This window comes from Macrobrachium rosenbergii, chromosome 54, assembly GCF_040412425.1.
Source record: "Macrobrachium rosenbergii isolate ZJJX-2024 chromosome 54, ASM4041242v1, whole genome shotgun sequence".
NCBI classification, from domain to species: Eukaryota; Metazoa; Arthropoda; class Malacostraca; order Decapoda; family Palaemonidae; genus Macrobrachium; species Macrobrachium rosenbergii.
The window spans coordinates 47,460,764-47,479,541 of record NC_089794.1 but is presented as its reverse complement, the minus strand read 5'-3'; the positions used below and the strand labels follow the sequence as shown (position 1 = coordinate 47,479,541).

The following is an 18,778-nucleotide window of genomic DNA, read 5'->3' as shown; positions in this document are numbered from 1 at the left end:
TTTACTGTCCTTCGCTTCTTACAAAGGGGGACCCCGCCCGGAAAAAAAGAAAAAACACTTTTTGCTCGTAAAACTTGGCTCTCTTAACACCCACGTTCAAATAACGATAAAATAAAATAACCACTAACGGATTCCTCTCCAGCTGTTATCAAAGCGAGATGGCGCAATCAAGCAGCCACTTGGTAGCAATTATTTCTTTTCCCAACTCTGTCAGGCTGTGGAGTTGCCTCCCGCCTGCTTTCTCGGATATCTTATAACCTCCTTTCTTTCGAGAGGCGATCCAGCTCTTCCTTTGGGGTCAGACCTCTTATTTCCTGACCTCTTACAGTACTGTAAGTCTGTAATAATAATAATAATAATAATAATAATAATAATAATAATAATAATAATAATAATAATAATAATAATAATAATAATTGCTGAGGTTCCCTTTGGCTTCTATAGAAGCTCCGGGGGAAAACCCCTCAGTCAAACCCTGGATCCTGAGCTCCTTAGGTTCTGGGATCCCTTTGGAAGCACCAGAAGGGTATTCCTTCGCCAGCTTTGGGACTCAAGGCTCCCTCCGGAATCCTTAGATGATTGTTTTTAATTCAAAACCTGACTTAACTTAAAAGAGGAAAAAAGCACACGACTCGGCTTCCACTCTCTGCAATGCCTCGAAAGTACTGGATTCATTCAACAATTCGTTTTGAGGACTTCCTGGATCTTTTGCTCCAGGGATCTGGAATTGGCCCCAATTTCTAGGAGGCGAATGAATGCCTGGTGGAATGGATATACTGTCTCCAATGATTCTTAGGAAATAGGAGCCAAGTTGTGTGTCTTTTTTCATGTATTATAATAAATCAAAATCATTATTACCAGAATCATTCTTTCAGTGATTCCGGAGGGAGCCTAAGGTCCTCAATTCGGCGAGTGGCCCTCTTCTGGTGCTTCCCAGGAAAGCCCAGAAGCAAGTTTAGCAAAATAGGTCGCTTAACGGGCTCTTCGGAACTTCCCTTAGTAGCCAGTGGAAATCTTAAGGTTTGAGAAAGCAATGACATACTATTGTGTCTTGGAATCCGAGAAGGTTAATATAGGATGGTGTTATGTCAAACACCAGATAAGCAGATATTAAAATTTTCTCAAGTATAATTCCTGCTCTTGAGAAGAAAAGCACAACAAAACCAAATACCAAAAAAGATTTTATTTTTCTTATAGATGACTATTTTTTTTTATTAATCTGGTGTATTTGTTAGGCGAATAAGGTCATCGAGAAAACAATACATCTCTTTTGACCTCTGACCCAGTGCCCCTGGCGTTTTGTGACTAAATCATAGTTCCTTTCATTAAAGTTAAATGACTTTTATTTTTTTGCTCTCTTAAGTGATTTGACCTCTACTACAGTGAGAACTTACTATGCGCTTCTAAGACCTCACATATTGGATAATTGTTTCCAATTGTCATTGGTAACACTATGCATGCATGTATTATGTATGTATGTATGTATATGTATGTATGTAGGAATTTGTATCATCATCATCATTGCTAATAATTTTCTCATAAGAAACAAATATTTATTGTTTGTTCAAGTATATTTACACACACACACATATATATACATATATGTGTGTGTGGGGGGCGGTGTATGTGTGTAATGCGAGTGTCACCTCGTATATTTTTAAAATTCATGTACGTGCGAGTTCATACGTGTAGGCGTGCGTCTGGTATTTTTACAATAGAACTGGAACACATGCACTCTCTCTCTCCCACACAGATATTCAACATTAAGCCGTTCGCCTTATCATACTCTAACTGAAGAATCGGGCTGAATCCATTTTGCAAAAACATTCGACAAAGCCGTTTCATACACATATACAAAAGACTCATCAACAGCATATAAAAATCTTTACATACTACGCATATTATATATATATATATATATATATATATATATATATATATATATATATATATATATATATATATATATATATATATATATATGTGTGTGTGTGTGTGTGTGTGTGTGTGTGTGCGTTGTGTGTGTGTGCGTGTATTGTGTTGGATTCCAAGTACATATTTTTCCTTTGTGATCCCCATCTGTCATTTATACGAACTTTTTTTTGTAAATTTATTTTTATATTTCTTCAGTCTGCTAAATAAAGGACTTTAAGTCGAAAGGCTTTGCAGCATTCCACTGTTTCTCTTTCCTTCGTGGATTTTGTATTTATTTATATATTCATCACGTTCCATATTTTCGTGATTCAGTTATGCATGCACACACACACACACATATACACACACACACACACACACACATATATATATATATATATATATATATATATATATATATATATATATATATATATATTTATATATATATACATATACATACACATATATTTATATATACACATATATTAGAGTAGGAGTGCCCACAGAAATAAACAAATAAAAACAAGGGACTGTAAAAGCGACTCGGGTTCCATTGATGCCACATCACTTACTCAGACCCATTCCAGGTATAACAAAACCCACGCTGAAAGTTGAAGTCATCCATCCTTGACCACAGCCGCCGTCCTACACATCCTTGGATATCCTATGCAATATCCTATCAGGTTGTACTGAATGTTCTCCTACGCTAGGAGCTTCAAGGACGGATTATCATTATGTATTTTTTTGTGAAGAAATCATCTGAATTTATGATATTTTTCCCAGTGGCATTCAACAGCTGGTCGTAGTCAGCGCGCTTTCCGAAGAGGTAAGGAAGAGAGAGAGAGAGAGAGAGAGAGAGATAGTTGCTTGAACTGACTCTTACACTTGATAAGGGATTTCTGACCCTAGAATGAGGGAACATTTTCACTGTGTGACACATTCACTGACTGATTGATTTAGATTTCCTTGAGGCGAGAGAACACGACGTAGAAAGTTATTTTTTCTTCAAAAGTCTGTCTGTTCTTAGTTACCGATTTGGAGTATCAACAAAACGGAAAGGAAACGTGAGAAACAATATTAAGAATAAAACCGAAAAAAAATTTGATCGGACCTTAGTCTGGTAACAGAGAACATTGCGAGCACGAAGTGCATTTCGTCATCAATGCGGTATGTGAACGCTCGTCAGTGAAGAATGGAAAAGAAGAAGAAGGAAAGAAAAGAACTTAGAATAATACCTTTTAGAAATGAATGAGAGAAAACTGGAGGATTCTCGCGCTATGTAATTGGGGGCAACAGGTATTGGAGCAGAAAAATCTCTAATTGTTGATGGTTCTTGATTTTGTAAAGCTCAATTTTTTTTAATACCAACCTTATGTCGAAGATTAAGAACTCTCTCTCTCTCTCTCTCTCTCTCTCTCTCTCTCTCTCTCTCTCTCTCTCTCTCTCTCTCTCTGCCTATTAGGCGAAGTACCCCTACTTAAACTCTCTGAGGATTGCAGCCCCGAAATTCAACTTACGAAATTCGGGAAATATTTTTATTGAATCATCATTGACCTGTCCTGTAAGAAGTATCATTTCATGCCCGTTCTGGGTCTCATCCCTGTAAAAAAAATGTATGCTTTACGTAAGTTCGCTCTAAACAAAACCTTTTCAAGGAACGACCCTATTTGATTCTGGCAGTCTTTGGCATGTGAATCCTTTCGTCCCTTGACCATTTTAAAATGAAAGAAGCATGCTCTCAAATCAGAGAATCAAAGTTCAGAGTCTATTGAAAGTGATTGAAGATCCACTCTGGGGCAAGTAATGACAGGCTATTTCGTCTCTGAGGTAAAACTTCGTATTCCGCCTGAGGATAAGGAAGAGATCGCTTTGCGGCGACTTCGAAGGTCAAAGTCAAGGCCGACATAGCGTAATGAAGAAGGAAGTATGAAAGAAGCAACGAAGAAATGAAACGAAATCAAAGACATTTCTTTATTTCTTCAGCCAGTATCAATTTGAAACCTTGAGAGTATTTCGAAAGAGAACAAAGCATAAATAAGATTTCAGGTATCTGCTGAACTGTATCAGTGTTTTTGTGTCAAGAGCACAGAATCTTTAAGGCTTTTCTGGAGTTTGTTTTGGTCAACAAGCATTACTGTGTACTTTGCATTCTGCGTCAGGTGCGCTCGCTTGCGCTCATGTGTGATGAGTGGCCTATGTTACACCATACACCAAATGAAAATTCATCACAAGAATTGAGTCAGTCAAGTAAACATCAAGAGAGAGAGAGAGAGAGAGAGAGAGAGAGAGAGAGAGAGAGAGAGATGTTACAGTCACTTACAACAGCATTCCACAAAGCTATTATTGCAAGTTCTTAAACTGAAAATGTGTGTGCGTGTGTGTGTGTGTGTGTGTGTGTGTGTGTGAGAGAGAGAGAGAGAGAGAGAGAGAGAGAGATGTTACAATCACTTGCAACAACATTCCACAAAGATATTATTGCAAGTTCTCCTTAAACTGAAAATGTGTGTGTGTGTGTGTGTGTGAGAGAGAGAGAGAGAGAGAGAGAGAGAGAGAGACAGAGAGAGAGAGAGAGAGAGATGTTACGATCACTTACAACAACATTCCACAAAGATATTATTGCAAATTCACCTTAAACTGAGCATATGACAGAGAGAGAGAGAGAGAGAGAGAGAGAGAGAGAGAGAGAGAGAGAGAGAGAGAGAGAGAGAGAGAGAGAGTCACTCACAATGCCATAACATTCCACGGAGGTTAAGTAAGAAAAAACGTGAACATTGTGGACGAACACGAAGAGGCAACTTGTGGCAATCGTCTCACCAAAACGACACAAACAGCTCCTCTGTTTTGACAATTGCTTGAGGGAATGCAGGGAGGGAGCTCCACCGGCCTTGAATTCTAAATTCAAGGTTAGCAGAAAAAGAAAACTAATCAAGGCAAATTGTGTGATTTGCCTTGCTGCTTTTTACTGTTTAGCCTCCTTGAGGCTCCAGTTGGTTTGGTTGCTTTTTACTCTACTATCCGGATGCTTATATCCTGGATTTTACCTTAACAACAACAATAACAATAATAATAATAATAATAATAATAATAATAATAATAATAATAATAATAATAATAATTGTATTCGCCTATTCCAAGCGAATTTCTCCACATTTTTAATTCATATATTTATATAATTTATTTTAATCCAGAGGCTTTTATTTTGGATTCAGACAATTTTATTTTGGATTCAGAATTTGGGATTTTGAGTTTACCTCGTGAAATCATACTCTAAATCTTTAATGAATTCTTAAGATTTTGACGTCTGCCCTCTAACCCTTGGATTCACAGCATTCTAGCCGACAAATTAGTAATTAACAAATAATTTCCAAATAAATCAAAATATCTAAACATGGGACTAATTATGAACAAAATTGAAGTTAAATATGTAACTGCAAAGTTTAGATGGAATCTCACGTGTCTTACCAGGGAGAGAGAGAGAGAGAGAGAGAGAGAGAGAGAGAGAGAGAGAGAGAGAGAGAGAGAGAGAGAGAGAGAGTGTGTCATTAAATATACACATGAAACTCTACGGGCACTGATATCATTGTTCGCTCTCAGCGCTAATAACCTACCTACAGGAACGGTAAGTTTATTAGACACGCCTCTTGACAGCCAGAGTAAATTGGTTGAGGCAATTATTTTTATGCAGTCGTGCATGATTTTGCCGCTGTCATAAACTGCAGTAATGTATGCAAATTGCTTGATTAGGTAAAGTTAAAGAATAAAACAGTTCCACACAGGGATTATATTTAATATAAATGTCTTTTTAGTTTTCTGTAAAAGATAACTGTTGAGATGGCTATTTATCTGTCCGTCCTCACTTTTTTCTGTCCGCCATCAGATCTTAAAAACTACTGAGGCTAGAGGGCTGCAAATTGGTATGTTGATCATCCACCTTCCAATCATCAAACATACCAAATTGCAGCCCTCTAGCCTCAGGAGTTTTTATTTTATTTAAGGTTAAGGTTAGCCATGATCGTAGGGCCTTGCACCGCAACAACACAGGCCATGACAGCCGGCTGAGAGTTTCATAGAGCATTGTACGCTGTACAGAAAACTCGATTGCGCCGAAGAATCTTCGGCGCATTTTTTACTTGTTTAGTCTTGTTTAATCATTACGGAATAGGGCATCTGATGTCATATTCCAAGGGAAGATGGAAATTTTTTAACTCATGTTTCTGCACGGGCAATGCTCACTAGTTGTGAAATATGATTTCATTCGTACCAATAGAGTTGTAGTTTTCATACTGAGTTTTGAAGGCATTTCTCCTTGTAATATTATGCTATCATTACTGTAGAGAATACTTATAAATGGGATTCATTGGTTCTATTGTAAATATTGATTTTATAATATAGATACTTTTATGCAAGTAGATACGTTTAGTGTACGTTCATACTGTAGCACATATTCATATAATATCATATAATGCATTTATGATAAGGCATATTAGATACCATAATGTATAATGATACTGCAGCAGACGCACAAACGCATACACACATACACATATATATACATATATGTATGTAATTTATGTATATATTATATATATATATATAATATATATATATATACACACACACACACATTATATATATATATATATATATATATATATATATATATATATATATATATATATATATATATATATATATATATATATATATATATATATATATATATATATATATCATTAGAGGTATTGTGCCACACGTTAGACCCTTCCTTTTTTTTCGATCTTCTTAGGATTAGATTGCTAGGGGCTATATAACCGGCGCCTTCCCTATCATGCCAGACACGTTATATGTATATATATATATATGTGTGTGTGTGTATACTATATATATATATATATATATATATATATATATATATATATATATATATACTATACATATAAAAATGTCAATGACAACAAGCATATAAAAATGCAACAAGTACCTCATGCCTATTAGTGCTGGTTTCAAAATGATTTTCTTTTTTCTCTCTCTTGGAATGCTATGTTCCATCGCTATGCCTGAATCGAGGTCAAAGAAATAAAAAGAAGCTAAAGAGCAAGATCTCTCTTGATACTTGTAATACCCGTCAATTGGTTTTATCCGAGGGTCTACGACCTCTTGACTTCTCATTACTGGCTGCAAACTACAACTGGTACTTTTCGCAGTTAATTTGGCACAGGGGTATTATGCTCTTTCTCTCACTCTCTCTCTCCCCCCCTCTTTCTCTTTCTTTCTCCCTTTCTCGCAACGTCCCTTTGATGCGACATTTACTGGCATGGTGAATTTTTTGGTACACTCGAGCAGCCAAATAGAAACTCGCTGTATTTCTCGTTCTCTTTCTCTCCCTCGCTTTGTTTTGCTTCGAAGTTAAAAAGGCATCGGACCAATTATCTAGAACAGATGTCTCTGTAACAACAGATGTTTTAGGAATTCCTCCGATATTATTAGGAACCTTGCCTGAATGCCTTTCGCGAACCTCGTGATGGTATCCGTGACGCATTCATATATCCCACAAGACGATGTCGAGGTAGAACAGTGTCCACGCGTCGACCAGACCTGATAGAAACCAGAACAAGAAAGTAGAAGGACTAAAGAAATACTCTTACTTCAAAGACGCGTTTTCTACATGAAATCGAAGTGGAAAAAGAAGGAAAGAAAGTCCCCTCACGCGGTCTCGAGAACGGGTAAACAAAATAAGGATCTGCGTCAGGTCAGGAGAACTTCGTCGCAGAATGTTTTCAGGGATAAAAAAAAAGACAGAAATTTCGCTTCATTTCTACTCTGCTTTGTTTACATCGATTTCTTCTTCTCTATGAGTAAAATTCCGTTCTTATCGAATACTCTAGACCCTTAACTGAGTGAAACAGAAATTCAGCTTAGAGTTTCAGAAATAACTCCCTGGGCCTCCGCCTCCCTGAAATTACTGACGCCCCCAAATCCATTTGAAGTGCAATAATTCAGTAATAATAATAATAATAAATAATAATAATAATAATAATAATAATAATAATAATAATAATAATAATAATGACTGTTTTTAATTTTGCTATTAATAATTATTTTTGCTACTGTCGCCTCCATTATTCAAAACAATAATTATAATAAGTTTTTAACTTTATACATTACTGACATGGTATTTACTGAAAAGAAATATAAAAAATCTATAAATACATCAAGGATTACGTATAACTAACCAACAAACAAAACGAATATGTTGATAAACAAATACCACTCAGTTTTCATTTCAGCGCATTCCTGTTTTCAGTCAAATAATGAAGTAGTTTTAATATCTAAATCACTAAATAATTAACGATTTAGACTCATCAGTGAAATTTAGCGTCTAAAAGGAGACTCAGTGGATTAAAGGAACATTTGTAATTACGCTAAAAAAAGCTTATATACAAAACATGCACACAAACACACACACAGACACACACATACAAATATATATATAAATAAATATATATATATATATATATATATATATATATATATATATATATATATATATATATAAACATGTATATATATACATATACATCGCTTCTATTAACTGCTAATTGCATAGATCAAAGTCCCATCATGAAGTAAAGTACAGTAATTTTCATTTCCACGATGGTGATTGCGAATGTTATTATGAGCCGAAACTGAAAAGACTTTAATGGCCTGGCACTTGTATACAAGTTGAAAACAGGTGTGCGTGGGTATGTGTAGCCCCGAACACGGGGGCAAAGGACGACACGCTGTTTGTCTTCGACGGGACAGGTGTTTCGGAAGTTCAAGAATGCCTCGCTCTGTCCAAATGGGTTTCGAATACTTTTCCATTTAAGTCTGAGCCACGTAAAGCCTGTCTTGATGTTGAGAGAGAGAGAGAGAGAGAGAGAGAGAGAGAGAGAGAGAGAGAGAGAGGCGGGGCAGTATGTCAGTGTCACAACGAAACGTCAATGCCGCATTAGACGGACGAAGTTGCGTCTCTCGACTCTCACACCTGTGAGTTCGGGATGCTCTAGGGAGCAAAAATGAGACTCTGCGGTGAACAGTTCCCACCTGAACACTTACCTTAACTTATGAGAGGTATTTGATCTTCAATGCGAGTAAAATTACGTTCCTCAAGAGTAGGAAAAGTCACTGAAACAATAACTGATGGAGGAGCGGCATGTATGCCCGCCGACACCACCACTTTCACTGCACCGTGCCCGAGCTCACCTTCCTACCCAGAAGTCGGGAGGGGAAGGAGGATGGTGGGGGTCAAGGTAATTCTCGGGACTCAGGTGAGAGACGAAGTTCCAAACACACACACACACACACACACTTGCAATTCTTAGATCCATTTTGCTACCTCATTTGCATCCTGCAAAGAGGGACGAATATCAGCATCCCTTATGAGAGGAAAAAATCCCTCCAAGATGAAAGCACAGTGATATGAAGAGGCGGAGAGGGGTGGGATGGCCATTAGTAACGACCTCTACCCACCTTTACCTGTCAGGGATTTCATGCATGTGGGCAGGCAGGAATGTCTTGAGTGTCGCTAGCTTAGGCCAGTACGATACGTAGGCGTGAAAACAAAAAAGGATGAAGGGGCAGAGTAGCCACCGCAAAAGGGTAGATATGTACGAGTATATATGCCCGTGGACACGAGATCCCTGGCGGCAGCTTCACGGAAATTCTCAGGAATGTAGAACGCGTCGCTTTTTCCAGGAAGACGGCCATATCATCCTTCCAAGGATGCTCTGACCCATATGAGTAATGACGACACTGTTTCTGCTTTAACACCGTCGTCGCTTGGCGTCAAAGAGCCTGTTTTACAGGAGAAGAATTTTCCCTTTTTGGAATATTGCAAAATTTCTCTGTCTGGGGAGTATTACTTCAAAAACTGTAGTTTCTCTCTCTCTCTCTCTCTCTCTCTCTCTCTCTCTCTCTCTCTCTCTCTCTCTCTCTCTTATTTGACGGACAAGTGCCAGATACCATCTGCTCGTCAACAGTCATCAGATCTACAGCTGAGTACGTATCATCCATTTAGATAAGCATCAGTGAAAAAGAGAGAGAGAGAGAGAGAGAGAGAGAGAGAGAGAGAGAGAGAGAGAGAGAGAGAGAGAGAGAGAGAAGGAATGACCTTGTAAGTATTATGTAATACGTATGTTCTCATTGTTCAGACACTTTCTGTCTCTGTTTACCCGAATTGCACGAATAGGAGAATGAAAGCCTTTTTTAAATAATTAGTTACTTGCAGAAACGGTTTCTCTTAAGAGAAGCTGTCTGTGTATCTGTTTAATATACATACACAGTATATATATAGTATATATATATTTATATATATATATATATATATATATATATATATATATATATATATATATATATATATATATATATATATATATATATATATATATATATAGAGGATAGAGAGAGAGAGAGAGAGAGAGAGAGAGAGAGAGAGAGAGAGAGAGAGAGAGAGAGAGAGAGAGAGAGAGAGAGGTATATATATTTTATATATATTTTATATATGTATATATATATATATATATATATATATATATATATATATATATATATATATATATATATATATATATATATATATATATACTGTATATCCCTGTTGTCTGAGTTTAGGATTTCCATTACGAATCTTTTCAAGTTGGAGGATTCTAAAACCACCGATTTGATTTAAGCCTATTTTTCGCAGTTGTGGTTGATTTTAAGAAATAAAGCCTTTCAAAAGTGAATATTTAGTATTTCAAGAAATACCGAATTTGAATGAACAAACACTGGGTAATGCCAGTTTTAGTTTAGAGTTTCAAACAGTTATTCACTGCGAAGTAGCAAGACTTAATGTTATTCTGTTTATTATCGAATTTCTGGTTTTATGCTCAGATCTTCAACGGAATCTTGAATCATCTAATTATGCATTGTGCATGAAAGATGTTTAATCGCCTACAAATATGGGCTACATTAGAGATCAAGACTCGCAACAAGATCGCTGACATTAGAGGAACGTATTTACTAATAGGCGTACAGTATGTATATATATATATATATATATATATATATATATATATATATATATATATATATATATATATATATATATATATATATATATATATATATATATATATATATATATATATATATATATATATATATATATATATATATATATATATATATATATATATATAATATATATATATATATAATATACATATATATATATGTATGTATGAGTGTGTGTATATATATGCGTGTGTGTGTGTTCGTATAATACTTATAATAAAAAAGATTAAAAAACATGTTATTTGTTTATATCCTGAATAATAATACTTGATAATAAAACTAAAGAGATACACGACATGAACTCTTATTTAGAGCTAGGAAAAACAGGAAGCGTTTTAGAGATCCCTCTTGTCCAGGTAAATATCTCTGGCTCTAGTTTGCTCGCCGTTAGGAGGGAGTAAGGTCACCAGTTGTTTCGTTTTGACGCTGAACAGGTGTCATATAAAGTTCAACAAAGCCGGATTAGGCAAAACATTTTGGGGGATAATAAAGTAGAGAGAGAGAGAGCGAGCAAGAGAGAGAAAGAGGGGAGGGGATAAGACATTGTATTGTGTACAAAAGTGACATTCTTTCAGAACTTTTGGTGAAAAACACTAATTTGAAATTGCTCTCTCTCTCTCTCTCTCTCTCTCTCTCTCTCTCTCTCTCTCTCTCTCTCTCTCTTCTTCTTCTTCTTCTTCTTCTTCTTCTTCTTCTTCTTCTCAGGATCTATCTATAAACACTCACAGGGTAATGAGCCAGCAGATGACTCACCTTAAACAGATGATAAGAGAAAGTACTCAGTTATTAAGTGGATTGTTAAAAAAATTAACAGTTTGATATCAGCAGGTGAAACAGAGAGCGATGAATTTAAAATTAAAGTGTCAACACCTTTACAGGCACATGAATATATCAGTAGGCATAGTAAAAGTCCAGTAGGCCTAGCAAGGCTGGAATGAAGAGGTTGAGACGAGGCACAAAAAAAGAAGTAAACGAAGCCTAAAGGACGGTCCCTGAGGTGGACACACGAAGGCTCATTTGTCTAAGCCGTCAAGATAACCTCTTGGCATTTTTGTAGGCGATAACGAGAGCCCTCGACGTATTCGTTAGACTAAATTTCATGCAATCATTATAAAACACTGCGAATTTGATATGCTCCCAAACTAATATGCATATATTCACTTACTGATGTTTTATAAAATATTCTACCGTATGGACGACTGTGTATAGTCTATGGCCTTTGTTTGTTTCATAAGAATACATGATCATTACTGACGATAATAATGATATGCATGTAAATAAATGAAATATTTACTAATATATACTGTATATTTATACACAAACACACACATATATACATATACACACCACACACACATATATACATATATATATATATATATATATATATATATATATATATATATATATATATATGTGTGTGTGTGTGTGTGTGTGTGTACTCTTACCATATATATTTTATATACGGTATATTCATATATAAATATGTATATATACATATATATATATATATATATATATATATATATATATATATATATATATATATATATATATATATATATATATATATATTTTATTAACCACAATGCCCTCTTAACTTCTCAATTTCTTAACTTTTTGAAAACACTTCTCACCACGAAGCCTGAAACCGAATGAAGAAAGACATGAAGTTTTTCACTTCCAGCAGAGTATTCGATCTCGGGTCCTGGGTATCCGAACGAGGTTATAGCTATAAATATATATAAATGTACAGTATGTATATATACGATATATATATATATATATATATATATATATATATATATATATATATATATATATATATATATATATATATATACGTAAATGTAATAAGAGTGTCAATGTATTTCTCCTCTCAGATGATAATGACGTTGACGATGACACTGGCCACTTGAGAGGCGCTCTCGCGCTTAATTACAAGCCGCAGGATGAAGGTTGTGTTAAATATTAATTAATCTTAAGTCTCTCACGGTAACGTGACCGTTCTATTGCGTCGTTAGGAATTTATCTTTAGAGGGAATCAGAGAAGTGGTACATTATCGCTCTCTTCTTTAACGGAGGAAAGGTGGTGTGAGATACAACGTTGAAGGCATCATTGTTTAGTTTCTTTCTCTCTGGGCCATTATATTATATATATATATATATATATATATATATATATATATATATATATATATATATACATATATATATATACATATATATATATATATATATATATTATGTATATATACACATATATATAAATATATTTATATATATATACATATATATATCTATATATATATATATATATATATATATATATATATATATATATATATATATATATTATGTATATATATATACACATATATATAAATATATTTTATATATATATATATATATCTATATATATATACTGTATATATATATATATATATATATATATATATATATATATATAAATGCATATGTGTGTGTGTGTGTGTGTGTATGTAACTTCAGTTTACTAGGCATTGATCTTCCACAGCTAAGATGACGAGGAAAATGTAAGTCGACAACTTATACTTATTACAAATGTAATAAGTCTCAAACTGATTTGCCTAGAAACACAAAAGAATTCCAAACATCGGAAATTAAAACAGCCGGGTATAGAGGTCATGGCAAAGTCCAAGGTTCGTGAACATAAGTTATACGGTCAGTAACGGGCGTAAGATAAACTCAATGTGTCACTGAATATGGTTCGGCACTCATCTTCCAGCTCCAAAGAAAGTGTCAATTTTAAAATCAGACCAATGTTCTCAAGTCTGTAGCACAACAAAAAGTGATTATATCATAATATCAGAAGATTTCTCTGAGACAGCCTCGAAAAAGGAAAATTAAACAAATTCTGGATCTGCGGTAGATTTTGATCAGTCTCAAAACGTGATGAACTCTTCCTTTGCTTCAAGGCCTCACCATTATAAAACCGAACAAGAAATCCACCGATAGTTTTTCGACAAAATTAAAAAGAAAATTGATCAACGCTTCCTTTTCTCCATGTTCCATTTTTCTTCAAAATCCATTGACATCCATTTATAAACCATTTGGCATCAAGCAAAGAAACAAACAAATATTAGACACAAGTAAATATAAAATCTTCTTTCAACATCGTTGGCAGAGGCAATTAAAAGTAGGGGTTCTTGAGCGTTCCCAACAACTCTCACTTTTACGTTCTGTGCTTTTTCTGTCACACGTTTCCCAGTTCGCCCTTCGTCTCCATTTTTAATGCGAATGATGTCACACGTTGAAAGTATAATGAGAAATGAGCAAATCAATAAAGAAACAAGTCAAAAAGAGCCAAGCAACGGCATAAGTAAGACAGAGAAAGAAAATATTAAGATTTCGAGGTACATCGTCCGTGAAGTGTTTGACAAACGGCGTAAATATTACGTTTAATATTTTACCTGTTGAGTTATCTCCTGTAGAAGATGGGATTCAAGACTGTATGTTCTCTGTCTGTGTGTCTGTCTGGCTCTGATTTACACAGAAAAGGTTGTGCTGGCCCTATCGCGTGTGTTCTGCGAGGTGATTTATTGTAGGAATGTTAGGGTCTGCGTACCGTGAGAGAGAAAGGGAGAGAGATTGATTCAATGAATAAATTAAGATGAGTGTACACAGGAGATACTCTTTCCTAGGCGTTGAGTGACTGGCGTGTAGCCCAGAAAAGAGAAAGACGGAGAAACAGACAGACAAGAAAGAATTGGTTAAAATAAAGAAATAAATGTTTCTGTGTAATCGTCGTTAAACATCGAAGATTTTTCCTTGAAACTTTAGGTTCCAGAATAAATTTCGATTTTGCTATTTCTGTCTACTATATGACATAGGTATTTCGTTACCCAAAACTGAAGCAATGTGATGTCAATATTTTCATATTATTCACTCTGCAGAAATGATGCATCATAATATAAGAAATTTTATGATGCATGTCACCATAATGGGTAAATGGAAAAGCTTTTCGCAGTGTTTTCATTTTTTGTTTTTGTTCTCTGCAAGAAACGTAAGAACCGTAATTCCATCATCGTTATTATTATTATTATTATTATTATTATTATTATTATTATTATTATTATTATTATTATTATTATTATTATTATTAATGCTACTTACACTCCTACTGCAATTATTACTGCCAGGAATATTATCATAAGAAAGAAAAGAAAAACGATAAACAAATTATGCAAGGATGCCTGAAGACCCGTCACAGGCAAGTTTAATATTACCACATATACGAAGGGTGCATTTTAGCTCAGTTCTTTGTAACAATGAAAAGTAGGCATTTATCTTGAGTTATGCATGCAAAGAGAGACAAAGGAATGTATTTTATTCATCAAATAAATGAGGATGAATGCTTGTGTAAGCGTTTGTATGAGAGAGAGAGAGAGAGAGAGAGAGAGAGAGAGAGAGAGAGAGAGAGAGAGAGAGAGAGATTTTGAAAACAAGGAGGCTAAATGGTAACTCAAAAAATAGTCATTTTACCATCTCTAAAAGGTGAAAAAAGGCTAACTATTGTATGTTAATGACCGGCATCTTAACATGAAATTATGCAGGAATTCATCTTGAATAAGGTGCAATTTTTGCATAAGGTGCAATCTTCCAAAGTGAGCGCCTTGTGTTTGTGGAGAAGTACAATTCTCAAGTTTTGTAGGTCCGTGGCCTGCCACCCACCAGTCCACCCTACTGCAAACGGGTACCATCGTTTGTTAGGGTCAAGAAAAGGAAGCGTGAAGCTAGCAACTTCACCCCAAAGACTAGCTGTGAAAGCAGAATACTGTACCTTTCTGGTGCCCCCCCCCCCCCGTCCCTCCAAAGAAGGAAGGGGTGCAACGATAAAAAAGAAAGAAAGTGAAAATACATTTATTTTCTGCACATTCACCATCCACGGACAGCCATTCAACGCTTAGTCATTGCGAAGTGAGGAGAGGCGCAGAAAACCCAAGCAAGAGCAAATTAGAGTCGCTCACTGACCGACAGCAACATTATTATTGTCCACGCTCGGAATTCCCTTTCGCTCTTGGGCATCGTTTTGCAGAGCCGAAATTTGTCACTTGAGCTATTTCTAGCCAAAAGCGTCGGCTTGCCGACAGCTCACAAAACACGAAGGTATCCATTTGTTGTTTGCTATTCTGGCTGTCCTCATGCCAGCATGGGACGTTTGTTCTTATTATTTTCGTAAAAAGAATTTGGTCTGCGAGGAAGTCAAATTCTAACCAATTTTTTTAACAGAAGCCCAGGCCTTCTGGAGACGTTTCGATAGTGGAATGTTCTAAGATTCGAGGGAACAATGCTGACTGGAGAATTTCAACGAGTGTAGTAAAAAGAAGGAAACATGATTACTCTAAAAAAAAAAAATTGATTAAAATCTGGTGTGTTTGTTATTTCTTGCTTTAAGTTTTCAGCAGCAGTGCGTAATCAGGTATAATGAATATGCGTGAAATTATTTGGAGACGGCTGTCCATAAGCCAAAGGCTAATCCATGAGATTACGATGGCGTTCCCAATCCGATCACAGATCAAGCGTCAGGGAGCTGTCCTACGTCAGCGGGGGCATGCGCATTATGAAGTGTTTTCTCTTTCGCCTGAGTTTGGAAAGAAAATTATTTTCCTTTTTCGGAAAGACATATACGGCAGAAATCAAACGCTGAACCACACCGTTAGTAGAAAGGAAAAAACTCAAGTCCTTCACTTATTTCTCATACTGACACATTCCGGAGATGCTCATCGCTCGAAGACTATGGAAGCAAGTTTAATGGTTGCTAAGAATGGAAATGAACTAACCTTTTTACCTCAGGGGAGATGGGTGTGGGGTGTGTGGGGATATTATTCAAAACCTAATCATTCCACTGCTATTTTAAATTGCTACCAAATACTACATTCATGCAGATAGATAGATAAGTGTGCTCTGTCTGTGGTAGATGGTTTTGAAATCTAAGCGCCGTATATATCACTGTTCATGGTGTGCGCGCAACTCATGTGAGCTACCTTGCCTCTCCTCCTCCTCCTCCTCCTCCTCCTCCTCCTCCCTCCTCCTTTCGTACCTCTCATCTCTTCACCAACACCAGACCCGTCTCTGAGACTGCTTCTGCAGAGACGTCTGTTGCGAGCAGTGTCTTCCCAATAATTACTTCGGAGCTAATGGTTTTCGTTCCGCTTGTGGATATGTTTGAGAGCAGGATTACGCAGAAACTTTTGCGTAGATTTTTTTCAACAATTTTGCCAAAGGCAGTCATTCCTCTCGTCTGATTTACTGATGCAGTAATTACCATGGATCGCACTTCACGGCATCGAAGCCGCTCAAAAGAGGTCTTCAGCGTTGAAGGCGATCATTTTAAGCTCGAATTTTCTTGTTTTTGTGCACCAAAACTAATCACACATTAGGTATTGACGAGTATACCATTCCGTGTATAAAACAGAAAAAAAGTGTTTTTGTTGGAAAAGAAAAGAAAAATGACAGACTTCCTTCTTCGTATTTATCAATATATGCTCTTTGGAGTTCGACCATCATCCTACTTTATATACTCTTCCATCAGATGGGTTTTTTTTTTCCTATTGTATGGGTAGAAATGAACCCCTAATGCAATTAGCAACAGTAGATCGAGGAAGACGGTTGCCAACAGCATGTCATATATCGAGTATCAACCCATATGTACGTGTGTGAGCGTGGGTGTGCTTTTGTGTGTGTGTGTGTGTGTGTGTGTGCACTTGTCAGGTTATCACTAAGATAAAATGTCAGATGTCCAGTATAGAAACTTATAATTTCTTCCTTCACAAAAAAGCGGAAATTATTAACGTCCAAGACGCTCAAAATATACGAAGCTAAGACAGTACAAGAGATTTCTTTAATGATAAAAATCCAGTTTTCGTACTGAATCACACTGGTGAGAGAGAGAGAGAGAGAGAGAGAGAGAGAGAGAGAGAGAGAGAGAGAGAGGTTATCAGATTGACAGACAGATATTCATGAAGACTAAGCTGAAGACATTAAATTTCAGAAAGCAAGAGAAAGATAGAGATTGGAGTCAAGACAAACAATTGTGTCATTTCGAGAACCAACACTTGCAAATAACACTACAACTGAAGAACCATTACTCACCGATCTAAACCACCGCCCGACAGACCGACCGACCCTTAGTACCACCTTTCGGTTCACCGACTCACGTGCAACTATCGGCCGCTCCGTTCGTCGGCATCCACCTACCTACCTACCTACCTACCTACCTATCTGAATACCCAATGCCCCTGGCTAACGGGGGAAGTGGGTATCTGTACGCCCACATTACCGCTACCCGTTAAAGGCCCTGGATCGTTTCGGGAGCCTCGCCCACGCTCCTCAATTCGGCGTAAAATTTCAATGTCACTCGACTTGAAATAATTCTTCTGTTGGAGCGGACAAAACGATGCATGTGCTTTATTATTATTATTATTATTATTATTATTATTATTATTATTATTATTATTATTATTACGGCATAGAATTACATTAATAGGCTCTCATAAGGCTCGATCGAGGGACTCATTCTTATATCAAGAGGAAATTGGACCAAAATCAAATTGAAGAAGTTGAACAGCTAAGTATGAAGAGGCCATAGGGGACGAATGACAGTAAAAGTCAGGAGGCAACTCGGCTGGGCTAAAGGGAAGGGGCAAAGAACCTTTTACATTTCCTTTTACAGTCTGACATGGAAGTCCTACTGCGCCGGGTCGATAGGTTCAGTTATATT

General features: G+C 36.1%; 1 protein-coding gene across 22 annotated transcripts in view; it reads right to left on the bottom strand.

Moving 5' to 3' along the window:
* LOC136835064 (collagen alpha-5(IV) chain-like) overlaps positions 1-18,275 on the bottom strand; it is a 130,390-nt gene extending 112,115 nt beyond the window's left edge. For 11 of the 22 annotated variants that reach the window (XM_067098206.1, XM_067098229.1, XM_067098180.1 and 8 more), the window contains exon 1: positions 9,016-9,145. The gene's annotated coding sequence lies outside the window, so the exon portion shown is untranslated. Of the gene's footprint in view, positions 1-9,015; positions 9,191-18,150 lie in introns of those variants that run through there. The other 11 variants (XM_067098204.1, XM_067098212.1, XM_067098213.1 and 8 more) reach the window with 4 other exon arrangements.
* Positions 18,276-18,778: the final 503 nt, after the last annotated feature.